We start from the raw sequence: 26301 nt of genomic DNA, 5'->3' as shown, positions 1-26301 counted from the left end.
GAATTTTGGTCCATTCCTCCTGACAGAGCTGGTGTAACTGAGTCAGGTTTGTAGGCCTCCTTGCTCGCAAACGCTTTTTCAGTTCGGCCCACACATTTTCTATAGAATTGAGGTCAGGGCTTTTTGATGGCCACTCCAATACCTTGACTTTGTTATCCTTAAGCCATTTTGCCACAACTTTGGAAGTATGCTTGGGGTCATTGTCCATTTGGAAGACCCATTTGCGACCAAGCTTTAACTTCCTGACTGATGTCTTGAGATGTTGCTTCAATATATCCACCAAATTTTTCATCCTCATGAAGCCATCTATTTTGTGATGTGCACCAGTCCCTCCTGCAGCAAAGCACCCCCACAACATGATACTGCCACCCCCGTGCTTCACGGTTGGGATGTGGTTCTTCGGCTTGCAAGCCTCCCCCTTTTTCTTCCAAACATAACGATGGTCATTATGGCCAAACAGTTCTATTTTTGTTTCATCAGACCAGAGGACATTTCTCCAGAAATTACGATCTTTGTCCCCATGTGCAGTTGCAAACCTTAGTCTGGCTTTTTGGCGGTTTTGGAGCAGTGGCTTCTTCCTTGCTGAGCGGCCTTTCAGGTTATGTCGATATAGGACTCGTTTCACTGTGGATATAGGTACTTTTGTACCCGTTTCCTCCAGCATCTTCACAAGGTCCTTTGCTGTTGATCTGGGATTGATTTGCACTTTTCACACCAAAGTACGTTCATCTCTAAGAGACAGAACGCGTCTCCGTCCTGAGCGGTATGACGGCTGCATGGTCCCATGGTGTTTTTACTTGCGTACTATTGTTTGTACAGATGAATGTGGTACCTTCAAGCGTTTGGAAATTGCTCCCAAGGATGAACCAGACTTGTGGAGGTCTACAATTTTGGAGGTATTGGCTAATTGTCCCATGATGTCAAGCAAAGAAGCACTGAGTTTGAAGGTAGGCCTTGAAATACATCCACAGGTACACCTCCAATTGACTCAAATTATGTCAATTAGCCTATCAGAAGCTTCTAAAGCCATTACATAATTTTCTGGAATTTTCCAAGTTGTTTAACGGCATAGTCAACTTAGTGTATGTAAACTTCTGACCAACTGGAATTGTGATACAGTGAATTATAAGTGAAATAATCTGTCTGTAAACAATTGTTGGAAAAATGACTTGTGTCATGCACAAAGTAGATGTCCTAACCGACTTGCCAAAACTATAGTTTGTTAACAAGAAATTTGTGGAGTGGTTGAAAAACGAGTTTTAATGACTCCAACCTAGGTGCATGTAAACTTCCGACTTCAACTGTACTAGATAAAGAATGCACAAGTACTATTTCTCACACAAGTTTTTTGTTGCCTACACAAACTTCCCTTTTTTACATGTTTGGTTGTAGGCCCACCACTTTTAACAACAATTCTGAGTATTCTGTAGGTTTTCACACTTCCCGTGAACCATCAAGTCTGCCAGCAGGGTTCCAGCCTCAGGCTGGAGAAGGGAAAGCAAATTGTGAACATGAGCAATTGATTCTGGAATGTCTCGAGCTCAGATGTAGACATAGATCAGGAATGGCAACTCCTGTTCTCTGGTGCCTGATTGGTATCACACTTTCCCCCAGCCCTATAACTAATCACATCTGATTAAACTAATTGCATTCTAAACTGAAGACCATGATAAGTTGATTATTGGAGTCAAGTCTGTTATCTGGGGCTGGGGAAAAAGTAACACCAATCAGGCTCCCCAATGATTTGTTTAATCATTGGACAAGGAGGTTATTAGGCAGATTGAATGTGTCCAACCATTCAATATAATGTCATGTTACAGTCTCATACACGCAAGACATGTATTTTGGGCTAGGTCTAATTTTTTATTCGATAGCTAAAACTTTATTCTTGGCCAGCTAAGGGAAACAATGATGGAACAGACATGTCAAAAGTACTTTGATGAAGTCTGTGCTTAACGATCTGATTCTGCGCCAATACTCGATAATGGTTGGGCTAGAAACACAGGCTTGCCAGGCATTGATGTCGATTAATTCCTGTCATGACAGAAAAATAGTGTAATGAAACAGCAGGGAGCAGGTCTCGAACCCTCGACCTTCTAGCCCGAGGCATGCTCGAACGGCAGAGTCGATATCCGCGGTTATAAACCCAGGGTCGTTACACTACTCCCTCCTTTCAAAGAGCGCGTCCTCACGCTAGCTTGCGACTCTACGTTTTACAGGAACGCGCTCACCGGCCAAGCACACGCACTGTCGTGGATGCAAGGTCCGGTGTCACTTCTGACACCAGTGTAATGAAACAGCAGGGAGCAGGTCTCAAACCCTCGACCTTCTAACCCGAGGCCCGGCGCGCTATCGACTGTGCCGCAAAAGCATGCTCGTGCAGCAGAGTCGATTTCCGCGCTTATAAACCCAGGGTCGTTACAATAGTCATATCTGTTTAAATATATTTTTTAGAGTTTAGACGTCAGGTAATGAAGGCCAGTTCAGAAATAACAGTTGACATGAAAAGTTAAAACTAGCCAGTTGTATAATGTTTGTTGTACAACAGCTGACTAAAAACGGGCATTCAGATCTAGAACACAAGACATGCCGTTGAATGTTTCCACGGTAACTGTGCCTCTACAATTCCATGATGAAACAAAGTTGCCACTTGTTGTAACCAACGAGTGTCGTGAAATACATGCACCTGAAACAGGGTACACTTTTTGACTTGGCCTAAATATCAGCAAGCCAGGCTATCTATGTAAAGCAAAAATAACTAGCTACCTCTCTGCTTGGCTAGCTAGCTGCTAAGCTGAACACAGAATTTTAGCGCACTGTTGTTCGAATGGCCAAATGGATCTGTCATGTATTCAAGATACGTAACTTTCAAAATACAGGAATCATCCCTGTATGATGCATCAAATGATCCTGTGTTTTGCTTCACACGGGATGATTTTGTATTCTGACTTGTTGTAAAGGTGGCATCCTATGACTGTGCCACATTGGAAGTCACTGAGCTCTTCAGTAAGGCCATTCTAATGCCAGTGTTTGTCTATGGAGATTGCATGGCGGTGTTCTTGATTTTATACACCTGTCAGCAAAGATGTGGCTGAAATAGTCAAATCCACAAATGTTTAAGGGATGTCAACATACTTTTGTATATATAGTGCATCTTAAACTTGATTGCTGACAAGCAAAACATTTTGGGTCTATGTCAACAATGGCCTAATGAAAAAAATAGCTAAATATATTTTTTAGGTGTTGTTTTCCTTTAAGTTAAAGAATACAGAGAAAAGTACATAAACAAGTGAATTACCTTCCATTTACAGGCACTTAACGTGGGTCGGAATTTCCCCTTGACTAGGCCAGTACGTGGGTGAGAAGAACAGGGTCAGCAAACATTACCAAATATGCCATCAACAGTGTGGGTGTGACAGTGTTTCTACTATCCAACATTTCCCAAACTCTAGAAACTGGTCTAAGGTAGAACATTACCTTGATCAAAGATGACCATTTATTGAACACACCAATACCTTTACACAGAGTACATCAACATGTCCAGAAATGGGTGGGTGGGAGAGGTACATGGGGTGAAGATGTACATGTATATCAAACATTACACATGAACATTGTGTGGGTGTTTCCAAAATGTATCGATACATTAACATTTTCTTATATCACAGATGATCACTTAACATATGAAATATAGAGAAACTAAAACTGTCTCCGTCTTTGCAAGTTCTTTAATAAAAATGTCAGTCATTTACATTTCTCAAATCTCTGATATTCTTTACATTGTTATTCACCAATAGTTAACATGAACATAAAGCAAAGTAGAGTAAAACATCAGCATCTGTTCTGAACATGTTTGTCGTACTAAACAAACCCACACATTGTTTTGTTTTTTAACACTGCTTCACACCTCTGTCAGAGTTAATTCAGGAAGTGACTACTCGGACACCCCACCTTTTACCACTGTGATGGCACACCACAAGTTGTGTATAACATGAGGACACAGACATACATGGACAGTAATATGCTGGACTCTATTCTACACAGTTCATGGGTGAATGTTACACCAACATTTCAACCATCATAAATCTTTGTTTCAAAATGTAAATGATGTCGAAACCAACATAAGGAAAGGTTTCTTTGGTTATGCCAAAAAATGGCATCTCACACACTTAACTGTTGAACCACTTGTTCTTCTTGATGGTTGCAGTCTTGTTGCCGCCCATCAGTTTCCTCTTGTATTCTTCAACCAGATTGTCAAAGCGGTCATCCTCTCGGCTCCTAAACCGCCTCTTGGCCCCTTTAGTACTCTGGAAAACCAATGAAGACAGTCGAATGTACTACATGATCTTGGGGCCACGACATGCAGACATGGGTAATGTTTGTGTGCATACCTGTGTAAGTTTCTCCAGTGACGTTCCTCCCTGTCGCTCTCTCCTGCTGGAACCGATCCTGGGCATCTTAGGCTGAGCAGGCTTCCCCTTATCACGCGCCCTGCAGGACCAAAATTATACCATGTAGTATGGGTTACAATGTGATAGGTACTGTGTGTATGTGTGAGTGTGAGTGTGAGTGTGTATTACCTTATCTTTGGGCCACGGTGGGAGGGCAGGGATAGAACCTTCCTTTGTTTCTTTCCATCCTCCAGTTCTACGTGTTCTAGAACTGAGGTGGTCTGGAAGCCTGAGTACTGCCGGCCCTGCTTCTGGGCCTGTTGCTGGGTCTGAGCCTTGGCCTGTGGCTGGGGGGGAGGTACTAGACGAGAGAGAAAGAAATGGAAGGAAATATCAGCGACAACCAAAAAGCAAAAAGAACACAGAAAACGAGGGAAATGTTAAAAATGACAAACATTTGCAGTTCCAGCTGTGTGTGTGTTATATTCAGGGTTAGGGCAGAAATGTAGAGCGTCATACCTCCATCCTTTCTGCCCTGACCGGATGGTGCCGACTGTGTCTGGGTCTTCGCTGACCCCTCCTTTGTTACCATGTTACTCTGGGGTTTAGACACACCCTTCTGAGGCCCAAGCCGGCCTCCTGACTGCGGCTGCATCTTCCCTCTTCCCATAGGGCCACGCCCCTTAAAACGCTCCTGGAAACCATGGAGACAGGAAAATGTGTTACTCTTGATCTTAACCATCAGCACACACCAACATAAACATCAGAGAAGACACACCTTGACTTGTTGTTGTCGCATTTCTTTCATCTTCAGCTTCCTCCCATCTTCAAGAGAGAACTCAACAATGGGTCTCTGTAGACAGACAAAGTAAATCACTCAAGAAAAAAAAAAAGTGAAGAGTCTTCTCAATAACACATTCTCATCATTTAGCAAGACCGTCAATATTGATCAGATGCTGTAGGTTGCCAAACCAAATGTGTGTACGTGCAATTCAACATTCTCTTTACATTCCTCAGGAACAATAAATATTGATGACTAGGATGTTTGAGTCCAGACGCAATATTGTTATCAGCTACTGAGAGCCAAAGACAACATCCTGAAACATAACCTGCCATTCACCCTCTCAAACACAGCTGCACTCTGTCGAGTACAAGGTTGAGGACATGCATACACACACAGATATATCAACAAAGACACAGTGCCACACAAACACACCTTGGTGTTTCCGTAGATGTCAGGGTTATTGTTGAGGTGTCGTAGTGTCTTCAGAGCGTGTTCATGATCTTGGAACTGAACAAAGCCGTAACCTAGCGACCGGCCTAACACCTGACCCCGCTCTGGCTTCTTATCATACATCACCCTGCACTGGAAAGAGAGATAGCGAGAGAGAGAGGGGGCATACAGATAGAGATGGTGAGGAAAAGAAAGGGGGAGAGAAGCAAATGGTAAACAAAGAGACAATTGTGGAAAGAGGTTGTAAAGAGAAATTAAAGGCCATTCAACATGGACAGGGCAGCTTTATAGGACAATACAGTGCCTTCAGAAAGTATTCACACCCCTTTACTTTTCCCACATTTAATGTCATTTTTTTCATCAACAATCTACACAAAATACTGAAATGTCAAAGAGAAAGAAAAATTGTAACATTTGTATAAAAAAAAAAAAAAACTGAGTCAGTACATGTTAGAATCACCTTTGGCAGCGATTACAGTTGTGAGTCTTTCTGGGTAAATCTTGAAGAGCTTTCCACACCTGCATTGTGCAATATTTGCCCATTATTCTTTTAAAAATTCTGTCAAATTGGTTGTTGAGCATTGCTAGACATCCATAGATTTTTAAGCAGATTTAAGTCAAAACTGTAACTCGGCCACTCAAGAACATTCACTGTCTTTTTGGTAAACAAGGCCAGTGTAGATTTGGCCTTGTGTTTTAGGTTTTTGTCCTGTTGAAAGGTGAATTAATCTGCCAGTGTTTAGTGGAAAGCAGACTGAACCAAGTTTTCATCTAGGATTTTTCCTGTGCTTAGCTCCATTCCGTTTCTTTTCATCCTGAAAAACTCCCCAGTCCTTAACGATTACAAATCATACCCATAACATGATTCAGCCACCACTATGCTTGAAAATATGGAAAATGGTACTCAGTAATGTGTTGTTTTGGATTTGCCCCCAAACATAACACTTTTGCTATGCAGTATTACTTTAGTACCTTGTTGTAAACAGGCTGCATGTTTTGGAATATTTTTGTTCTGTACAGTGTTCATTCTTTTTGTTGATACATCCTCAGTTTTCTCCTATCACAGCCATTAAACTCTGTTTTAAGTCACCATTGGCCTCATGGTGAAATCCCTGAGCGGGTTCCTTCTTCTCCAGCAACTGAGGTAGGAAGGACGCATGTATCTTAGTGACTGGGTGTATTGATACAACATCCAAAGTGTAATAACTTCACCATGCTCAAAGGGATATTCAATGTCTGCTTTATCATTTTTTTTACCCATCTACCAATAGGTGCCCTTCTTTGTGAGGCATTGGAAAACCTCCCTGATCTTCCTGGTTCAATCTGTTTGAAATTCACTGCTCTTCTGAGGGACCTTACAGATCATTTTATATGTGGGATACAGAGATGAGGTAGTCATTCAAAAATTATGTTAAAAACTTATTGCACACAGTGAGGCCATGCAACTTATTATGTGACTTGTTAAGCAGATGTTTACTCCTGAACTTATTTAGGCTTGCCATAACAAAGGGGTTGAATATTTATTGACAAGACTTTTCAGCTTTTACATGTTTTATTAATTTGTAAACATTTCTAAAAACATAATTACACTGACATTATGGGTGGGTCAATTTAATACATTTTGAACTCAGGCTGTAAAACAAAAAAATGTGGCACCTGAAAGTGACTTTGAAGAAGAGGAGGAAGAAGAAACCATTAGAACAAAAAGTTAAGGGGGTGTGAATACTTTCTGAAGGCACTGTAGTGCTACCTGGTGGTCACTAATAGTTCACCCAGAGCAGGTATTCCAAAACTGGGTTGCAATGCCATTGGGGTATGCCAAATAAAAATGTGATTCATTTTTTTTAAAGATTGTGTAAAAATATTGTTTTTTTCCTTCACATTTTCAAACAGTCAATATATATTTTCCAACGGGGCTATACATTTGGGTGAGTTTTTTTCTCTCGCCTAAGTAGCCTCGTTTCACTGCCAAAAATAAAATAAAACCATCTAGTGTTCAGCGAAATAACAACACAATGTCAAATACAGGTAGCCTAGTCAAATAATTAACATCCAATCACATTAACTGTTACCCTCTCGTGGGAATTCCACTAATGGTCCGTATGAAGCCAAACGTTGCTGCTGCTCATGTTGGTATCTGTACTGATGGTGCAAAAGCCATGACAGGAAAACATAGTAGAGTGGTAACACGCGTGCAAGCAGTTGCTCCCGACGACACTTGGGTACACTGCAGCATCCACCGAGAGGCTCTTGCTGCCAAGGGAATGCCTGACAGCTTGAAAGACGTTTTGGACACTACAGGTAAAATGGTAACTTTGTTAAAGCAAGGCCCCTGAACTCTCGTGTATTTTCTGCACTATGCAATGATATGGGCAGCGACCATGTAACGCTTTTACAACATACAGAAGTACGCTGGTTATCAAGGGGCAAAGTATTGACAAAAAAAAATGTTAATTGAGAGACGAGCTTAAAGTTCTCTTAACTAACCATAATTTTCACTTGTCTGACCACTTGCACTTTGACGAGTTTCACACGACTGGCCTATCTGGGTGATGTTTTTTCTCGCCTGAATGATCTGAATCTAGGATTACAGGGACTCTCCGCAACTATATTCAATGTGCGGGACAAAATTGAGACTATAATTAAGAAGTTGGAGCACTTCCCTGTCTGCATTAACAAGGACAGCACAGGTCTTTCCATCATCGTATTATTTTTTATGTGCAAATGAACTCAAGCTTATGGACAATGTCAAATGTGATATAGCGAAGCATCTGAGTGAGTTGGGTGCGAAATTACGCAGGTACTTTCCTGAAACAGATCACACAAACAACTGGATTTGTTATCCCTTTCATGCCCTGCCTCCAGTCCACCTACCGATATCTGAACAAGAGACAGGGATGCAAACTGGTGAGGGCCCAAAAGGTGACACTTTTTTGTTGCACTGAAACATGCTAAAAATCCCTGCTAGGGGAAAATGCAAGTTTTAACTAATTAAACAACAAAGAATATGATCTACATGCTCAGTCTGTGGGTGTAAAATAAAAATTGGTTAATGTGAACCCAACTCACAGCTAAAAAAAAAAAATGTTGCCTAGACTTTACTGCAAATGACACTCAAGTCTTGAGAAAAAAACAATACACTAATATTGCAGTTAGCCATGACAGCCTTTATAATAGAATGCTTGATACCATGACAGCCTTTATAATAGAACGCGTGTGACCACACACACATCTAAATATTGCACTTGGGGGAAAAAATCTTCTAAAGTAGGAATAGAATGAAACAAACAGCCATTCTATTTTTGCTCTATTATAGAGGCCACTATAGTAGACATCGATCAAGTGCACAAGGCTACATGTGTGCAAAAATAACGTTCACCAAGTAAAAAAATGTAATAATCCCCCCTCACTCACACACGTGGTACTGTCAAGTTCAACAAAACAATATCTTTGGGCTACACTGGAGGTTACTACATTGTAGAACAGATGTCCACAGGCAGAAAATGTACCATGTGCCAGCAGCAGAGTATGAGGCCCTTTTGTTGGCATAATTGATCTCTTTCAGGCAGAGTACACATGGCATACCTATCTTTATCCACTGTACTGAAAAAGTGAGAAAGAGGGAAAGTGTGTGCTGTTCCTTTCACCTCTATAGGTTTCTCTGGTTAACTTAGCTAATGGAGAATTTGATCCTGCTAGCAAGATAACATTACTTAAAATGCTAACAATACTTGTTCCACCACACTTTCTCCCTCACCTCAAACCTTCCAAATGCCAGTTGTTTTTCGGTTACAGCTCATGAAGTATGCTTCATCACCTTCTCACCCCTTTCTCCGTGGTCAGGCTTCTCACCTACCTCTTCGTTATCGTTCAGGAGACGAGCTGATGTAAATGGAAAACTGCCTTTCTACTCTCTGCTGTCTTTCCAGAGCACGCGCTGGTGCTGTAATTGGCAGTTTGGTCTCTTCTCTCTTTAGTCTCATCCTGCATTCTGCTGTTACGATTGGCTGAGCCTTGGATACAGCCAGTATTGCTCCAAACGCGCATCACTTGTTCGCTTACAGCCAGTAGTCTGATCCAAAGCCCCCCCCCTCCCTCCAAAACCTTTCTCATCAGATCTACACGAATCACGTAGGTCACCTATTTTGGATTCAAAACAGCGAATTTTGCCGAAAGGTGACTAGTTTGCATCCCTGAAGAGAGCCTCATCGAAATTGCAACAAGCGGTTCTGTGAAAATGTAATCAGAAGCCACTGCCAGATTTCTGGATCGGGCTGCGCTCAGAGTATCCTGCCTTGGCAAATCTCGCTGTTTAGACACTGATGCCCTTTTGCAACCACGTACCTATGTGAAATTGGATTCTCGGCCCTCACTAGCATGAAAACTAAATACATGCACAGACTGTGGTTGGAATTATTGCAGAGTTATGTGCATCCTTTCAAGCACACCCTTGTCATTAACCTGTGGTGAGTTATTCACAATGCTTCATGAACAAATAAGGTTTTATATGTAAGATGGTTAAGAGCAAAATTATTGATTATATTATGCTGGAACACCCTCAGCTGCCTTAGTTCCTGCCAGTATCACTGAGAGAAAGAGGTATGCGATGGAGGGTTGGGGAGAGGAGAGGAAAAGGGAGGAGAAAGGAGGTGTAACTTACATCCCTCTTTAGCCAGGTAGAGGTTCCTGGTCCCTGTATGTGTTTTGACCTTCTTGTCCTTCAGTTTGACGGAATCCTCTCTGCTTACCGCCACTACGATGTTCAGCTTCCTACCATTCACACGGATACCCCCGCTCTAAGACAGACAAACATGTTACCCCCAAACATACATTACAGCAACTCAGAGCTCATCAGAAGCGATGTACCTGAAGAATACATGAGTAATTTATCCTATTCCGTCTCACCTCTGACTCGTCCTCCGCGGCAGCAATGCATTTCTCTGCTGCTTCTTTAGACTTGAACTGAGCAAAGGCAATACCTGACCAGACAACAGAGCACAGTCAACAACCATTACCAACCAACACAGTCATGATTCAATGTTAACATGTAGACATCTACTATCTGACTGGCATCACTTCATGTCATTGTTTAAGTTTGGGCAGGGGACAGAGCTAGAGAGAGAGTGAGGTTGTGTTGGAGCCAGGACTATACCTTTAGAGTGTTCAGTGTCAGGGTGTAGGCAGATCTGGAGGTACTTCAGTTCTCCATACGGCAGTAACACCTCCTCCAAGCCCTCCTCCTCCGTATCAAACGACAGGTTCCTGATAAAGATGGTTTTTCCCTCATTGACGTCTGATGGGAGGGGCTTTCTCTTGGCTGCATGATCGACAGAGAGATACAGCGCCAGAGAGAGCCAGCGCCAGAGAGAGCCAGCGCCAGAGCCAGAGCAGGAGCCAGAGCGAGAGCCAGAGCCAGAGAGAGCGAGAGCGAGGCAGAGCCAGAGAGAGCCAGAGAGAGCCAAAGACAGAGACAGAGAGAGCCAGAGCCAGAGCCAGAGAGAGCCAGAGCCAGAGAGAGCCAGAGCGAGCCAGAGAGAGCCAAAGACAGAGACAGAGAGAGCCAGAGACAGAGAGAGCCAGAGCCAGCAAGAGCCAGAGAGAGCCAGAGCCAGAGAGAGCCAGAGCGAGGCAGAGCCAGAGAGAGCCAGAGAGAGCCAAAGACAGAGACAGAGAGAGCCAGAGCCAGAGAGAGCCAGAGCCAGAGAGAGCCAGAGCGAGCCAGAGAGAGCCAGAGCGAGCCAGAGCCAGAGAGAGCGAGAGCCAGAGAGAGCGAGAGCCAGAGAGAGCGAGAGCCAGAGAGAGCGAGAGCCAGAGAGAGCGAGAGCCAGAGCGTTGGAGGGGTTCAAACAGAGGGCAACCTGGAACATACTGACTGATATTTCATCAAGAGAAAAGACAACCGTTTCATACCAGAATCCTCACTGTCATCATCTTCATCGTCATCTTCATCAGACCCAAGATCACTTTTGTCATCGTCATCTGCCTCCTGAGACTCTGCATCGTCATTCTCCTCAACACCCTCCTCCTCTGACGGGGTGTCTGGATGCTGAGCTGACTTAGAGCTGACTTCGTAGAAAGAATAACTATTAAACACAACACTTCAACAATATCCTGGCTGCAATACTCCAGTCCTCAGAACCAAAGACTGGCCAAAGAAGACCAATTTAGACATAAAATGGGTTGTTTGGATCCTAATTGGTAAACTGCCTGTTAACAGTTCAATTTGAATTATCAATGCAGATTCACTGTCCTACAGCCCAGCCAGGCAATTTATAAACTTAATCTACCCTGGAAAAAAGTTGACACATTATTAACTCATTCTACTAGGCTAGCATTTGGTTTGCAACAGTTGGGGTTTGTCTAAATCTTGCTGCTTGCTTTTCTGACATGTGCAAAAACGTTACAGTTTTTTGGGGCAATCTCCACCCTTCCATAGGAGAGAATAAACATGACTGACAATCTCTGAGCCAGACGAATACATTTATCAGGATCATTTTAATGGATATATCAAAAGAACTGGAAATAGAAAGAAACATAAAACAAATGTCTGTTGTCATTTCAGCTGCTTGATTTGATTGTGTGTTAGCTTTAGTTGGCTAGCTAGCAAAGAAGAAGTAGCTAGCCTGCATGGCAACCTATTTTGCTTAGAATGTTTGGAATAGACAAAGCTTGTTTGGCTAGCTACTTCGGAATCTCAGAATTAACAACTGGCTTTTGCCAGGACTAAATCGTCTGGTGGAAGGACGAAATGAAACAAATTTGCTCATTTTCATTTATGAAAACATGTAATTCATCTTTAAAAATATATGTTGGTAACCATTTTCTAAAACAGGAATGATAGTGAATAACACCCTCCTTTGGGCTGTTTGCCCTGACCCCCCGAGCTGTGTTGAGTCTTCGAACAGCCCTTAGTCGGCAGTTATTCACACGATAATCCCTAGGTTCTCATGCCTTATTTCTTAATTACATCCATGTCAAGGTCTACATCTTTACAGCCCATCTCAAACTGAGGACATGCAGAAAGAGATTAAAAAGACAGCAAAAGCTCATACTTGTTATCTTCTACTTCTTCCTCCTCCTCTTCAGAGTCACTTTCAGGTGCCGGTTTCTCTGCTGTGACCTTTTCCTCTTTCTTAGCTCCTGGCTGAGTAGCGACAAACTTGTCTTTAGCCACAGCCCAATCAACAGCTACCTGCCTTCCTGTAAAGGACAGAATGACTTGATTGCAGCTGATGAAGCCACAGTAGACTATTGAGATGTGCCCCATCTTTATCAGAGATATTCACAGGGCAGAAAAAGGTCTCACACACACTGTTAAGAATGCTATTTTCTGATGATTATTCCCTATTGAGATTTGGCCTCTGGGTACCCTCTCCCAGGCCAGAGGTCACCGTAAAGCAGGCCTCAGTAAATGGTATCTGGGCCCCTGAGCCATAACCATAGGTGGCCTTAAATGATTAAGATGTTTCAAGTGTATAGTCTATTCAACCCCAAGGTCTCCACCTTGATCAAATGTTTTGGCACCGGGCACGGAAGCGTGAAACAACAAACAGATATGGCTAGAGTATTTAGATCAGCCCTGAGAGATTTGCTGCAAACCTCTGAGAGGAACATATCTGTCTTCACATATACATATGTCTGTCTCTGTCAATTCAACTTATAATTAAGAAGTTGTTCCCCTTATACTTTTCATCTAGCAGTTCTCCACACCTTGACCAGGTTTTCAATTCCTAACACACACACCGGGTTAAGGTGTCTCACCTTTGATCTCCTTTAGGTGTATTGCGTTCAAGGCCTTTCCTGCCTCCAAGACGTTCTTAAACTGGACAAACGCAAAGCCCCGCATCTATCCATCTGATGAAATACACACGGGAAGGTAAACAGAGTGAGGAATAGTCAGACACCAGATAGAAAACATGTTACTGACTCTAGTCTGTAGTTGTCTTTGCACAACTAAATCCACAAAGGCTCAACAGTGCTTAGTGTGGTTGGGTGGTGATTCTCTCAAGTTGAAGTCTGTACCTGGATTAAGGGGGATGTTAGCCTCCAGAACTGTCCCAAACTTGGCAAAGCTTCAGATCATCCTCAGAGCACTGTGGGAACACAAGACAAACATTAACAACTAACTGCAGACAAAGCATCCTCGCACAAAGGGGAGGCCAAAGGGAAAGATTGTTTGTCTGTGTGTATTAGTTATGCAAGGGTTGACTTGTAACCCACAATCCCTGGGGTTATATCAGCGGAGTGGGCAGGTTTAGGGCAATTAAATATTGTGTGGCTGAAGGGCGGGTGGGAGGCGGGCGGGTTGAATAAAGAGAAAACAATGCATTAAAAATCCATAAATGTACACAGTGAACAAGACAATAGGAACAACTTCCTAATATTGAGTTTCACCCCTTTTGCCCTCAGAACAGCCTCAATTAATTGGGACATGGACTCCACAAGGTTTCGAAAGCATTCCACAGGAATGCTGGCCCATGTTGATTCCAATGCTTCCCACAGTTGTGTCAAGTTGGCTGGATGTCCTTTGGGTGGTGGACCATTCTTGATACACACGGGAAACTGTTGAGTGTGAAAAACCCAGCAGCGTTGCAGTTCTTGACACACTCAAACCAGTGCGGTTGGCACCTACTACCATACCCCGTTTAAAAGCACTTAAATATTTTGTCTTGCCCATTCACCCTCTGAATGGCACACACAATACATGTCTCAATTGTCTCAAGGCTTAAACATCCTTCTTGAACCTTTCTCCTCCCTTTCATCTACAGTGATTGAAATGGATTTAACAAGTGACATCAATAAGGGACCACAGCTTTCACCTGGTCAAATCTGTGTCATGGAAAGAGCAGGTGTTCCTAATGGTTTGTACACTTAGTATAATTATTGTGCAATCATATCTATGGGCTACATTTAGGTTAATCTTTCATAATTTTTTATCTGCTGTTGGTACGTAGCCTAAGCCTAAACTTCAAGCCTAACTGTAGCGTGCACCAAATACACACCAAATGCGAAACGCTTTGGGGAACTTGAGCAGAAAAAGTTAACGATGATCCACTGAGGCAACAAGGGCAGCGTTTCATTCAATAAGAGAAAAGCTGCGAAATGGAGAGTTGAAAATAAATAGAAGGGAGGGCCAGAACAGTATACTAATGATTGGGAAAGATTCAATTAAGTGGTAAAAAGAGGAAGAATGTATGATGATTTCGAAGCGCTATACAAATTCAACCTCTCACAATGTCTAAAATAATATTAACTCAGAATTAAGCATTTCTTGCAGTAAAATTATACACCAAATGTAACATTTTTACTCTGGATCAGGAGTGAGGAAATATGATCTTTCTTTCAGCATCTAGAGATAATAAATGAGCGGTTAGGGACCATCTGGAAAAGGCGTCATCTTCATCAGCATCATCAAATATGCATCCGAGTCAAACTGTAATCTTATCAAAAACATGTTGGGTCGTTTTAACAGCTACTAACTTCCTTAAAACCGGTCACTGATGCCATTTGGGAATTTAGCATAGAATAACTTGTACAGCTTATTTTTATTGCATTTTCTCCCTGGTCCATAAACATCTTTGCTGCGGGAGAGAAGCAGAGATGAAAGAGGAAAGAAAAAAACTATAGATTATATAAATTTATGACATTCTGGTGAGCAAGGGTTTATTTAGTGTTCTAGGGGACGAAGTAATGACAGAAGAGAAGCTGCATGTATCTAATTATAGACAAGTTGACTAAGCCTAAAATGTTGGAAACGATAAGCAAAAACATAAGCTTATCTAAAAAAATGCCATCAAAAATGAATTTGGCCATCTCTGACTGTGCAGCGCATTTTCTATATTTGCAGGTTATAGTTAGGTGCAGGCAGTGGTGGTTCTAGCTTGTATGGCTCTCTGGGCAACCCCCCCCCCAAAAAAAAACACAATTCTGCACTAATTGTAATTTTATTCAGACATTTGGAAAACACTTTTTTTTTTTTATCATAACATTTAAAAAACGATATAAACATAAAAATATACACAAAAAGACTCAAATATCAAAAAGTAGAAACAAAGACAAATAGAAATGAATTGCATTACTAAATGCATTAGTACCGTACAAAGTTAGAGGTGCACTATTTGATAGATTCCCCCACTCTCTAGCTCACAACCTAGAATCAGGGCACCAACTCCGACAAAGTTAATTGACCTACAGTCCCACACGGTGACATGATATCATTGACATGACGTGCAAATGAGCGATAGAAAATCGATCGCGCAAATGTCACCATTTGGAATATATATATATTGTTTTTGTGCAGGCGCCTCATGCCATCCTGGGCAGCTGCCCATGTCGCCTATGCCTAAATCCACCCCTGGGTGCAGACCTCAGATTGTAACTGTATCACAGTGTCAGGCAGTTGTGGATGGGTTGTTAGCAATTGCGGGCAGGTGAAAAGCTGGCCCCCGCATCACTAGTGTCTGTCTGTGTCTGTGTGTGTGTGTGTCAAACCTTGAAACTGAGATTCCTGATGATCAGTCTTGCTTTCCTTCGGTTTTTCTTTAAAGCTCCTTGAGATGTATGTTCTTTTTGTAAAACTGGTTATTTTGGTCCTGTAGCTGTGTAGAAGACAAGACCACAAATGTTTGATCCTCTAATTTCACCATAAAAAATGTAAGGAAGGCATCTAGCTAAATAACAGCTAAGCATACACAGTTTTTTTTTTATACCGGTTGTTCCCTTCTTCTTGGCCACCGACACGTTGATCTTCTGTCCATCATAGTCTTTCACCTCTCTAACCGCGCGCTGTGCATCCTCCTCCATGGAGTAGGTGACATATCCAAACCCCCGACATTTGTCTTCTCCTGTAGGGACAATGTGTCAGAGTTGTTTTTTCACACATATTCTTTAATATTATTACAAAGCAGGACATGGTCTTATAAGGGATTTGCGTCAATTCAAATCTGGTATCAGGACAAAATATGATTCAGAGTCACCGAATATACTTTAAGTATTTTTATTAAACTCAAGCGATAAATGGTAAATGCAATTTTCGTATATACGGGTTCTCTGTATCACCTCACAGGGCAGAACAGAGAACTGGCAGGATGTAAGTAAACAGCTGTTCTTATACTGTGATAGACGTAGTTCCAACCCGTCTGTTGGCCTATCACAGTAGAGGCTGAGCGTGGTTTAAACTTGCTCAGCCTATCGCCGGCGCTCAGGCTGGTCCCAGCCTCTTGGCGCTCCTTGGTGTCCGGCGCTGTTGCTGTGTAGATTACGCTCCCACACCCCAGAGACTGAGGTCAGACAGCTCTGTAACATTGTTTGAGCCATTTGCACCTGCATAGAAAGCACACTGTTCTCGCTCAAGGCTAACCACAGCTTCCCAGCACACTTATCAAGTTTTTGTCCGATATGAAGCTGACCAGAATTAGCATTTGGATATGTTTACCAAACGCGCTAACAATTGGACATAAATAACGGATTTTTTCGAACAAAACAAACATTTATTGTGGACCTGGGATTCCTGCTGTGCTTTCTGATCGAAACCAACAAAGGTAATGAAATATTTATAATATATTTTATTGTTTATAGTGACGCTATCTTTGCAGCTGTGATATGCTAATTTGAGCGCCGTCTCAGATTATAGCGTGCAATTATTTTTCAAGTTTTTTAAAATCAAGTTTTTTTTAAATCTGACATAGCGGTTGCATTAAGGAGAGGTATATCTATAATTCAATGTGTATAACTTGTATTATCATCTATATTTATGATGAGTATTCATGTTGAAACGATGGGCTATGCAAAGTCACTTGATGTTTTTGCATTTAGGGAATCTTGTAGCCTCAATGTAAACTCAGATTTTTTGATATAAATATGAATTGAATCAAACAAAACACGCATTTTTGTGTAACATGAGGTCCTATGAGTGTCATCTGATGAAAATAATCGAAGGTTAGTGATTCATTTTATCTCTATTCTGTTTTTTGTGAAGCTATCATTAGCTGGGAAAAATGGCTATGATTATTTTTTAGTTTTGTGGTGACCTAACATAATCGTTTGTAGTGCTTTCGCTGAAAAGCCTATTTGAAATCAGACACTTTGGTGGGACTAACAACAAGATTACCTTAAAAATTATATAAGACACATGTATGTTTGAGGAATTTTTATTATGAGATTTCTGGTTTTTGAATTTGGCGCCCTGCACTTGGACTTGCTGTTGTCATATTGGTCCCGATATCGGGCTTGCAGCCATAAGAAGCTAGCTAACTAAGTTAGTAGCTGTTTCACCTTTTTCCTTGACAACAAAACAGTGCTTCACAGGTCCAATCTCAGAGAATATCTCCTCCAAGCGGTCGTTAGATGCATCTACTGGCAGACTCTGGACGAAAATTGTTAGCGCTGACATTGTTTATTATGTACTAATCTTTAGCTAGTTTCGTCTGATAACTGTTGCTTTTTTTAGCCAGTCAACCAACGTCAAATGGAGCTAACTGGCAACTTTCTTTCCGGTATTTTCAAAAGTAACGTTATTGTCTCCCCAGCGAATTCTAATCTTCACTTCCAAGACATAGATACAATTATTATAATATAAAAACTGTATGAAAGAATGGTAACCGCGAGTAGCTAAATGGTAAATACACATTTTCTCAACAAAGCAGCCATCTTCTAATTGTACGGAAGTTGTCATCGGTGATTCCGGTGTTGATGCCAGTTCTGACTGCCGACCAAATCTGACTGAGCGCCGCGCCGACCTGCGTCACAAATAAACGTTTGGGATGTTGATTCACTCCCACAACTTGGAGACAGATCCGACAAGCAATGTGTTTTCCCGGGAACTGCTCACACGCGCCTGTTAGGCATAGTAACAAAGTTGTGGGAGACAAGCAGCATCCTAAACTTTTATTTGTGATGCAGATCGGAACGACGGTTAGTAAAATCAAATCACATTTTATTGGTCACATACAAATGGTTAGCAGATGTTAATGCGAGTGTAGCGAAATGCTTGTGCTTATAGTACAGACAGTGCAGTAGTATCTAACAATTCCCCAACAACTACAGTTGAAGTCAGAAGTTTACATACACTTAGGTTGGAGTAATTAAAACTCGTTTTTCAACTACTACACAAATTTCTTGTTAAACTATAGTTTTGGCAAGTCGGTTAGGACATCTACTTTGTGCATGACAAGTATTTTTTCCAACAATTGTTTACATACAGATTATTTCACTGTAAGTCAGAAGTTTACATACACTAAGTTGACTGTGCCTTTAAACATCTTTGAAAATTCCCGAAAATAATGTCATGGCTTTAGAAGCTTCGGATAGGCTAATTGACATAATTTGAGTCAATTGGAGGTGTACCTGTGGATGTATTTCAAGGCCTACCTTCAAACTCAGTACCTCTTTGCTTGACATCATGGAATCAATAGTACGCAAGTATAAACACCATGGGATCACGCAGCCGTCATACCGCTCAGGAAGGAGACGCGTTCTGTCTCCTAGAGATGAACGTACTTCGGTGCGAAAAGTGCAAATCAATCCCAGAACAACAGCAAGGTACTTTGTGAAGATGCTGGAGGAAACAGGTACAAAAGTATCTATATCCACAGTAAAACTAGTCCTATATCGACATAACCTGAAAGGCCGCTCAGCAAGGAAGAAGCCACTGCTCCAAAACCTCCTGAGGTTGAAAAGGCGCTGTTGTGCCTTCTTCCCCACACTGTGTGGGTGGACCATTTCAGTTTGTCTGTGTCGTGTGCGCTGAGGAACTTAACTTTCCACCTTCTCCACTGCTGTCCCTCCGATGTGGATAGGAGGATGCGCCCTCTGCTGTTTCCTGAAGTCCACGAACATCTCCATTGTTTTGTTGACGTTGAGTGAGAGGTTGTTTTCCTGACACCACACTCCGAGTGCCCTCACCTCTTCCCTGTAGGCTGTCTCATCGTTGTTGGTAATCAAGCCCACTACTGTTGTGTCATCTGCAAACTTGATGATTGAGTTGGAGGCGTGCTTGGCCACGCAGTCGTCGGTGAACAGGGAGTACAGGAGGGGGCTGAACACGCACCATTGTGGAGCCCCAATGTTGAGTGTCAGCGAAGTGGAGATTTTATTTCCTACCTTCACCACCTGGGGGCGGCCCGTCAGAAAGTCCAGGACCCATTTGCACAGGGCGGGGTTGAGTCCCAGGCCTCCAGCTTGATGATGAGCTTAGAGGGTACTATGGTGTTGAATGCGTAGCTGTAGTCAATGAACCGCATTCTTACATAGGTATTCCTTTTGTCCAGATGGGATAGGGCAGTGTGCAGTGTGATGGCGATTGCTTCGTCTGTGGACCTGTTGGGGCGGTATGCAAACTGAAGTGGGTCTAGGGTGGCCGGTAAGGTGGAGGTGATATGATCCTTGACTAGTCACTCAAAACACTTCATGATGACAGAAGTGAGTGCTTCGGGGCGGTAGTCATTTAGTTCAGTTATCTGTGCCTTCTTGGGTACAGGAACAATGGTAGCCATCTTGAAGCATGTGGGGACAGCAGACTGGGATAGGGAGCGATTGAATTAGTCCGTAAACACACCAGCCAGCTGGGCTGCGGATGCTCTGAGGACGCGGCTAGGGATGCCATCTGGGCCAGCAGCCTTGCGAGGGTTAAAACGTTTAAATGTTTTACTCACTTCGGCCACGGAGAGGGGGGGGTGCAGTCCTTATTAGCGGGCTGCGACGGTGGCACTGTATTATCTTCAAAGCTGGCAAAGAAGGTGTTTAGTTTGTCTGGAAGCGTGACGTCGGTGTCCGTGACGTGGCTGGTTTCTTTTTTGTAGTCCGTGATTTCCTGTAGACCCTGCCACATACGTCTCGTATCTGAGACGTTGAATTGCGACTCCATCTTGTTCATGTACCAGCATTTCGCTTGTTTAATTGCCTTGCGGAGGGAGCATTGTTTATATTCAGCCATATTCCCAGACCTCTTTCCATGGTTAAACGCGGTGTTCGCACTTTCAGTTTTGAGCGAAATCCGGCATCCATCCACGGTTTCTGGTTAGGGTAGATTTTAATAGTCAGTGGGTACAACATCTCCAATGCACTTCTTTATAAACTCACTCACCGAGTAAGCGTGATGTTATTCTGAGGTTAACCAGGACATATTCCAGTTCCGCGTGATCAAAACAATCTTGAAGCGTGGCTTCCAATTGGTCAGACCAGTGTTGAATGGTTCTCGTCACTGGTACATCCTGTTTGAGTTTCTGCCTATAAGACGGTAGGAGCAAGATGGCGTCGTGGTCGGATTTGCCGAAGGGAGGGCTTTGTATGCATCGTGGAAGTTAGAGTAGCAGTGGTTGAGTGTATTGCCCCTGCGTGTGGTGAAATTAATATGCTGATGGAATGTAGGTAGCCTTGTTCTCAAATTTGCTTTGTTAAAATCCCCAGCTACAATAAATGCAGCCTCAGGATATATGGTTTCCAGTTTACATAGAGTCCAGTGAAGTTCCTTGAGAGCCGTCTTGGTGTCTGCTTGAGGGGGAATGTACACAGCTGTGACCTATAACTGACAAGAATTCTCTTTGTAGGTTAAATGGCCGGCATTTGATTGTAAGGAATTCCAGGTCGGGTGAGCAGAAGAACTTGAGTTCCTGTATGTTGTTATGATTATACCATGAGTCGTTAATCATCAAGCATACACCCCCGCCCTTCCTCTTCCCAGAGAGGTGTTTATCTCTGTCGGCACGATGCATGGAGAAGCCCGGTGGCTGATTTGGTTTAAGTAATAATGCCCTTGAAGCCGGTGTTTGGAGGATATATGTATATGTATTTTGGAGTGGACTGTGATTGAAATAGTATGTTTTTATATATTTTTTTTAAATTACAAAAACATACTTCTTCAATCACAGTCCACTCCAACATACAAATATATATCCTTCAAACACTGGCTTTGAGGGCATTATCACTTTTATACAACGAGTTACCAACATATTCAAATAATGTTTGACATTTTCATTAACGTTATGTTTATGAATTTATTCATACTATTTCATCCTTCCACAAGATAAATTCCCGACACAAATCTAGGGTTGCTACCCAAGCCGGCTGGATGTTCCTTCTATCAGTTTGGTTGCCAGAGACACGACCCAGTCGTTCAGTCTTTTTTTTCTGTATCTATAGACGCAACCCAGTCGTTCGTACTAAACGTTCCATTGTCATATTGGCTCGCAACGTTCTTATCCATCGCTTGCTAGTTAGCCAACTACGGCTAACTTAGTCACGTCAAACACTGCAGCTAGAACAGTAGCCGCATTTGCATAAGCTGTTTTCTAGTGACATTTATTTGGACACAACCATAACAATGAGCTAATGAGGCGCAATTTCACCTGGCATAGAAAATGTGCTCTCATTGTTCAGAGGAGATAGCCAACAACACATTTAACACAATCTTTTCAAACTGAAGCTGGAAAGACTGAAAACTAGCTGCACTTAGTTTAGTTTGCCCTTTTTTCTATTGAAATTACTTTGCATATATCCATATAAATGATGCCAGTTGATTCATGATTTCGACCGGCTGAGAAACACTGCCTCCCGACATGTTCATTACTATGGGACAGCAGGAGATAGAATTTGAATATTGAAACAATGATACAAACGTCAGAGAAACATACAGCAAGCTTCATACAGTTAAACTAAACGTCTCAAATAAATGTGAGATAATGTCTAGATACTTTTTATAGTGGAGATCAAGTTTATAAAGTGCCTGGCTGGGTTGATGAGACAGTGGATTGCGCAGTCAGATGGAACAGAGTAAATAGGCATTTTAACATTGTAGATTTCGCTGGTCGTAACTTCTGGAATAGACACCGTCTGGAATGCGGTTTTAACCAATCAGCATTCAGGATTAAACAGTTAGATATGGCATCGACACCAGCAAGTCTTCTTATTCCGCATGGTAGTAGTGAGCCAACAAACTAGTCTGAGCATTACTGCAACTGTGCGTGTATCATGCAAAGCTACTAGGGCAGTGGTTCCCAACTCTGGTCCTCGAGTCCTTCTTCGATGGGGTTTAACGGCGGTTGGAATCCAATGTTAATGGTGCATTACCGCCATCAACTGGACTGGGTATTGAATAAGAAACAACAACAAAAAACATTCCAGGAAAGGGGGAAAAACATAATACAAAATAAAACACGTCAACTAAAAAACATTAAAATAATTAAGAAGTATGATGTTTAAACAATCACAGTCCACTCCAAAATACACAGGCTCAAGGGCCTGTGATGGGGCTACATTCACCTACAGGATTTCTTGCACCGCCTCGGCTGTGAAATCAAAAGTCCCACAAAATGTTCAGCGGCATTCAATGATTCCAATTTTCTTACACTTATTTTTCGCTTGTGCTGTACAGTTTATGACCATTACAATAAATAATACAAAGTACACCTTTTTAACATGTAGCATTTCACTATCCCTCGATTGATGAGAAACCTTCACTGGTCTTGGTGGCTCTACTACCGTTGCTTCTTCCCCGCTACCCGTTCCTTCCAAATTTTCTCACCACCTCCAGATAGGAAACACTCCTTACCCTTGCCACCTCATTCTCCTTCACCCTAACAGGGCACTCCCAAGAATTCAGGCGCATGTTCACATCCACAGTTGCAGCATTTCCCTTCATCTGGCATACAATATTTTTTCCTTCTGCACACACTTGACTAAATATTTTACAGTTATGACACTGAAGGGGCTTGTGCACAGAAGCTCTTACAGGGTATCTCATTAATAACTTTATATGAGAAGGGAGAGACTTCATCAAAAAAGAGTAGCATAGAGGAAGTGAACTTCTTTTCTCCATCTACTGTTACCATGCAGGTCAATTGACGAGCACCAACCACTCCATCGATTCTTCAGTTATATCCTCTGCCTTTATTTCTTTCACCACTCCAGAAATAACCCCCTTGATCGGCACCCTGCTACGAAAACCCATGCAGGAAACATTCCACTCCATATCTTTTTGAGTCTTAACACACGCTTCTTCTGCTCCGCAGACACACAAAAAATCTAAATAAGACCACTTCTTGTGACTCTCACTGACCACACTTTCTTCCAACACATTCCAGATTTTCCTGGAGACGTTAAACAGATTTCCCAAGTAGCATTCATCCAAAACCCTGACTCCGACCAAAAACGAGTCTAGTGGTTTCCAGCTTTCCAAAAATAGACTGTATGACAATAGCTCTAATACAAGTGTTCACGGTGGACCTACAGTACTGGCGGATCATGAACATAAAGGTTTGACTAAAACAAATTGACAGAATTGGCTAAATCTTGAGGGAAAAAACATGTAAAGATCTTGTCCATTGTCAACTTGTCATCTTTCCAGTTTAAATCTAATGTAAATATTAGAAAAATCAACTAATGGTAACATTGACAAATTCATCTCAATTAATTACTTATCCAGTTGAAGTAAAATGGCACATCTGTTGGAAAACATTGCATTGAAGAGTTGCAGTATGTCTTAACAAAATAATTATTTTTAAAGAACGGCAAAGACAATCAGAACTTCACTGCGATGTACACAGGAGAATACACACAGGGATGATAATACGAGTATTTATTATATACCCGTAGATTTAGGAGGTCCTAGAGCAGGGGTATTCAACCTGGGGTCCAAGGTAATGCAGGAGGACGGTGAAAATATATATATAAAAACAAGTGGATTTTATATGAATATCACTAGCAACAACAATACATGTTTTTGAATTACATACCTACAGTAGAAAAGAGGATAATATCTTCTAAAGGCTTCAACTCCTAATATTAAGCAAATTACACTCACTGGAGTATCATAGGCTTCAAAAAAGCACCCGCGAATAGGCTACCAGTGAAGCAAGTGCTGCTGGTAAGCTTTCTTGACTTGGGTATACATTTTTGTCAATACATTGCTAACCTTTGCTTAACCAGCTAAACAGCTGCTCTTAGCAAAAATGTGTTTGGAGTTATCTTTCTAGCTAATAGGCTATGTTAGAGATTCACACACCTTCACAGGTCAAAATATTGAAAAAAACTATCTACCAAATCTATTAATTTTAAAATGTTGATAACTTCTCCTTGCCATTATCATTCACCTGATAACACAAGATGTCATTTTATTTATTTATTTTTGCTAACATATGGGGGTCCCTGGGTCACCGGTTTCCCTGGGCAAGAAAAGGTTGAAGACCCCTGTTCTAGTGTTCCTCATTTGATTGTCAAACAAGACTGCTACTTGATTGGTTAATATAGAACGGTGGGTAAGACTGACGCAAAATATAAATTACGTTTCTATATAAACAGGAGACTAATCATGTCTGGAAAATGTATCATAAACCACGTTTCCATTCAGTTTTTATACGAGTAAAGTCATACTCTATTAAAATTATGACAGCTGTGATGGAAACAATTTTATAAATGCCAACAGATTATTTGTTCGTTCGACACGGTGGGATCTTTTTGTGTTGGTAAAAATAATCAAGGGAAAGGGGGATCCCTAGTCAGTTGTACAACTGAATGCCTTCAACTGAAATGTGTCATCCGCATTTAAAATTATGCAAGAAATGGCGGTGGAACGTCCTTTATGCGCAAATATGTATATAATAACCATCATATCGAAGTAAACTTGGAGTCCCGCGATGATATGGTGTGTGGTCCTCCCACTACGACTCGGGAAACCATGCAGTTTATTAGGCTACTGATGCAATATGTTAAACTTCACAGGGTGGTGAAAGTTCACTGGGATCTTGATGCTCCTTTCCAATACATATCAAAGGTCTTATTCTGGTGACATGATCGATGCTTAGCTGCCTTTTGACGTGATAAATAAAAATTCTCACTCTTATCCATAATATTCATCATATAGACCACATGTCAAACTCATTCCATGGAGGGCCGAATATCTGCGAGTTTTCGCTCCTCCCGTGTACTTGATTGATGAATTAAGGTCACTGATCAGTAAGGAACTCCCCTCACCTGGTAGTCTAGGACTTAATTGAAAGGGGGGAAGAAAAAAAACAGTAGACATTAGGTCCTGCATGGAATGAGTTAGACGCCCTTGATGTGGACTATACCCGCACAGCATCTGCGAGATGTTGGCTGGAGCACACGTGCCAAGACGCACATTTTATATTTAATGCAGTTTGTGACAAAACTATCGGTAGAATTGAAAATGTGATGGAAATATATTGAACTTTAGATTTTTATTCAGTACATGAAAACTTAAGAGAAAAGGTCAATTTTGGGAAAACACCACTGGTGAGAAAATATGCAGATTCTAGAGTATTCACATTTCCATCCAATTGGCGACAGATTGAAATCTATATAGTGAAACAAAGCAATCTTGCATCTGTCTGATAATAGTCAGGCTAAACTATGGGATTTGTCAAGTAAGACGAAAACAAGTTGATAACTGCTTGATAAGGAACAATGGAGTATTTTTAAATCATAGGTGTCAAACTCATTCCATGGAGGGCCAAGTGTCTGGGTTTTCGATCCTCCCTTGTACAGATATGATTGTCACTGATTAGTAAGGAACTCTCCTCACCTGGTTGTCTAGGTCTTAATTGAAAATTAAAAAACAAACCAGCAGACAGTAGGCCCTCCATGGAATGAGTTTGACACCCCTGTTCTAAATGATCTTCAAAACAAGTCTGTATGCGCAGGGAAATATGTGTAAAGATACATTCT

At 41.8% G+C, this 26301-nt stretch overlaps 1 pseudogene; it reads right to left on the bottom strand.

Moving 5' to 3' along the window:
• Positions 1 to 3473: 3473 nt before the first annotated feature.
• On the bottom strand, positions 3474 to 18268 carry LOC139530942 (RNA-binding protein 28-like; annotated as a pseudogene).
• Positions 18269 to 26301: the final 8033 nt, after the last annotated feature.

The sequence above is a fragment of the Salvelinus alpinus genome, chromosome 9 (assembly GCF_045679555.1).
Source record: "Salvelinus alpinus chromosome 9, SLU_Salpinus.1, whole genome shotgun sequence".
NCBI lineage: Eukaryota > Metazoa > Chordata > Actinopteri > Salmoniformes > Salmonidae > Salvelinus > Salvelinus alpinus.
This window is presented reverse-complemented; position numbering and strand designations above follow the sequence as displayed.